This window comes from Homalodisca vitripennis, unplaced genomic scaffold, assembly GCF_021130785.1.
Source record: "Homalodisca vitripennis isolate AUS2020 unplaced genomic scaffold, UT_GWSS_2.1 ScUCBcl_306;HRSCAF=2014, whole genome shotgun sequence".
Taxonomy (NCBI): domain Eukaryota; kingdom Metazoa; phylum Arthropoda; class Insecta; order Hemiptera; family Cicadellidae; genus Homalodisca; species Homalodisca vitripennis.
The window spans coordinates 143,337-148,085 of NW_025776436.1; positions in this window are offsets into that span (position 1 = coordinate 143,337).

A 4,749-nucleotide genomic window follows, 5' to 3' on the forward strand; every position below is an offset into this window, starting at 1 on the left:
AAAGTAATTATAGAATTCTTCTAAAATTATAAAAAGTCTTTGATTACGACTGGTTGATCGAAAGTTCTAAGTAAGTTACAAACGGTTTACATCTCTCTTGCCTATTGCATGACAATATTTTTTTTTCTATTTGCCTAAAAATAGCACCAGAATAATTTGGCATAAAAATTTTTATTTAAAATTTTTTAAACTATAATAAAACATTTATTTATCTAATAAACAGTATTTACAGAAAACATAAGGGATGAATATCAGTTACAATGTGTGACACATATTGCATGTAACAAAGAGTATGAGCAATTTATGGGTAACAGAACACTATTCTATATCAAAAGAGTCAAACAAAGCACGATAATATGCGGGTCTTTCGGAGAGTTCTAACATCGTAATGCTAGTCATGTGCAGCAAAAGTCAATTAACGGTCACCAACAGGATTAGAACCTGCGCTGTCTCTAACTCAGACTGAAAGTCCAACGTATAATTGTAAGCTCAAATAAGGGATTATACTACTTTATTTTAATTGTTTACTTTTTTTTCAAAATTAAGTTATAATTTTAAGCTAATAATAAATAAGTTTACTATTTAATTTGAAAATCTATTACAAAAACATATGTTTATATCATCTATATTTTAAAAATTTACGATTGCACTGTGAAAACGGCATGAGATTTTTTTAATTATTGTAATTTTTATATAGAGTTATTCTTAGTATTTTATCAAAACAAAGATCCACAGTAGTCACAAAAAGAAAAAAAATACGATGCTATTTGTCATTATTTAAGAATGGGCTGCAATATTCTCCACAAAGGTTCATTATATTTTGATATGAAAAAGTTATTAGACAAAACTAATTATTTATATTAAAAATTTAATATTATAATGTGAATATGTAGGCGTAATATAATAAGTTGTTTCTATCACATCATTTTTTCTCTTATAAAATGTATTAGTTCTGTGGTTGCAATCTCAGCAACTAATTAAATAAATAAAAAAATACTATTATATTCTCTTCAAATCTGCACACTTAGAGTACTGAATGGATAAAAAAACCCACATTAAAAATTGTTTTTTCTCTTTGTTCACAGAACATTCTACCGATAACATTTTATTATGATGATCTTCAGGAAATACATTAATTCGTTATAAAATCCTTCAAACATTAGAATCCTGTTAAATGTAAACACCTTATAGTTACATTATATGAACTATTTCACTGTTTTTTAGTGTGAATAATAATCATTAAAATTCGCATGTAAACTGCTTTGTCTAAGAAGAATTATAAAGAAAGCAGATAATTCGACTCTTAACTAATTAACGTAACTCATCTGTAAGGCCGTGCCTTGATCCTGGTCTTTGCTATCGTGCTCCTGGCGGAGAGTTTCTGCCGTCCAGCGTGTTGAACGATTTGAAAGTTAACTATAAAAAAAACCCTGCCCTTGTCAACCTTTGTCATCGCACATGTTCCTGGACGTGCTTTTACAAACTAATGAAGTAATCGTATAAGTTCAATGAATTATATAAACATCACTTATGAATTTATCGAAAACTTTGAAATACTTTCTGTTTTCATGGATATTAAATTAATATTATATTTAATTCAATGGGTATGTGCCACCTGTTTCTTTTTATTTCTTTTAATACCTCATCCTTTGTCACAACTACTACTAACATAAAGCGAATGTACTCGTACTGCCAACACACCCTTTGCTTATATATTTCACCATTTTCTATTCCATATTTCTTTAAAGTTAAACATAATATTCGAATAATAATTTCTACAATCAATAAAACGTAATAAGGTTTGCGTAGTACAACAACTATGACATTATTGCAGTGTTGAATTCAATAAATAATTACTGTAAATTATTAGGTATTTCTTTCTATGTGTGCTCGTATCTTGTACAGTTTATTTTTTTTATATAAAAGCTTTTTTAATTTGGCATATAATCGAATAATTTAAAAACTTTAGGGCATCTTTCTCTTATAAAATGTTTAATGCAGTTTTCAGTACTAGTAACGCTTACACATAATTTAGTTGTTATATTTAATATTGGTTATCAAGGATACATTAATTTAAAATGATTGCCATTTTTTTCACCCTACTTCAAATAGCCGGAAACATCTCTATTAGTCATAACATAGTGAAATTCATTGTATAGTGACAAATTTTACAAACTTTCTTAGGCAAGTAAGGTTTTTATTAGTTTAATTAATTCTGGGCTTCTTGAATTGTATATCATCCTAATGTATAGTGTAATATTATTATCACAGGAATTAGAAATTGTTGTGAACAGTCTATTTGATGGAGTATTAGTGGCTATAACTCATACTTTTTATAATTTTCTCGAAAATAAATATATTAGTAGGAAGAAACCTGAAATTTTCATATTTTAATTTTATGTAATTTTTTGTCTCTCTGGATGTCAAAAATGGACATATTAACAATCATAAGCTTTAATACAATACATAACAAACGTCTGCTTGTTTTAGATTATATTATAAAGTACGGTAGTATGAAAAGTACTCGAAGACATTATGGATGTCAAAAATGGACATATTAACAATCATAAGCTTTAATACAATACATAACAAACGTGTGCTTGTTTTAGATTATATTATAAAGTACGGTAGTATGAAAAGTACTCGAAGACATTATGGATGTCAACAATGGACATATTAACAATCATAAGCTTTAATACAATACATAACAAACGTCTGCTTGTTTTAGATTATATTATAAAGTACGGTAGTATGAAAAGTACTCGAAGACATTATGGATGTCAACAATGGACATATTAACAATCATAAGCTTTAATACAATACATAACAAACGTTTGCTTGTTTTAGATTATATTATAAAGTACGGTAGTATGAAAAGTACTCGAAGACATTATGGATGTCAACAATGGACATATTAACAATCATAAGCTTTAATACAATACATAACAAACGTCTGCTTGTTTTAGATTATATTATAAAGTACGGTAGTATGAAAAGTACTCGAAGACATTATGGATGTCAAAAATGGACATATTAACAATCATAAGCTTTAATACAATACATAACAAACGTCTGCTTGTTTTAGATTATATTATAAAGTACGGTAGTATGAAAAGTACTCGAAGACATTATGGATGTCAAAAATGGACATATTAACAATCATAAGCTTTAATACAATACATAACAAACGTCTGCTTGTTTTAGATTATATTATAAAGTACGGTAGTATGAAAAGTACTCGAAGACATTATGGATGTCAACAATGGACATATTAACAATCATAAGCTTTAATACAATACATAACAAACGTCTGCTTGTTTTAGATTATATTATAAAGTACGGTAGTATGAAAAGTACTCGAAGACATTATCGAAATTAATGAAACGTATAAAATTTAGATAGTAAAAAACATTCTTAAGCATAAGATGTCCCTATTCGAATAAAAAGCGCGGGGATAAACCAGTTCTTCTGACCGGGCAGTGTTTGCGATAAATTAAACAATCAGCACTCTCCGCTTGATAACTCTTGCAGTCCGAGTTCTCACTGAGTAATGTCTCAACTCTCCAAGTCAATTAACCGACTCAGTTTACTCGACGGCTCAAGTAACATCTCAAAGCAAACGATTCACAGACAATTAGAGCAAAGATAAAATTTATTTAATTAATCTTTTCACAAAATGAAACTTTCAGTGTTACATTGCCTAAGACCATTTTAAAAGATCATCAAGTACTAATGCTCTATGGTATCATGCAAAAATTCAGTTCCTCATCAATTATGGACACAAAGCATTTTTATATAAATTAGTGTTATATAAAATATTTATGTATTAAAATTTTTACACTAATTTCAGATATTTAAAAGTCTATATCCATAATTGGTATATTTGGAAAGGTATTGTACCATAAATATACCAATCGTAGATCTGAAAGGCTCTGCCCTACCGGCATTAAAAGTTTCAGTGTGAAACTTATTAGATATATTTTCTTTGAGTTAAAACAGATGATTTCTAAGACTTACTATGTTTATCAGGAAGTTATTCTCTAACCACTCCAACTAACCACTTTAATGTCATTTCATTGCTTAAAACATATAATCAACTGGAAATATATTTTCTAAGACGATTCTCGTTTATATTATACTACTTATTTTAAGTATCAATATGATCGCTCGTTAGACAAAACCTATTAATACTACTTTATTACTTATTTCGAAAACATTGATACTTTATTTTAGTATATTTAATGCAATAAAGAATTACATGTTTCCGTTAGTAATTCAAAGACAGTTCTCATACATATAAACTGATGTTAGAGGAATTCAGATTACAATGATATCAAAAGCTAAATTTTTATATTTAGAAAAGTTTTAAGAAACACATATTAAACTTACTAATGTGGAAATATTCCATCAAACTTAGACAAAATAAGTACTAATTACACAGGTGCTACAAAAATGGACTATATTTCTGTAAAAGAGTAATTTAGAATTATTTTACTCAACGTAAGTGAAATATCTGAATCTGTCTCACTAGTTATTATGTTCCCTTGGAGAAGAGTTGGCCCCTGGTGAGCAGATGTTAGTGATTCTGCTGTCACACAATATCGGCGCTGCTACAAAAAAGTGTTTTGATCCTTTTACATTAGCAAAATAAAATAAACACAGGAAAGATTCTAAAGGCTCTTCCATCTTTAATGTCCTAAGAACAATCTGAATGCGACATAACATGATTGATGTTAGCCAAGTTATGTC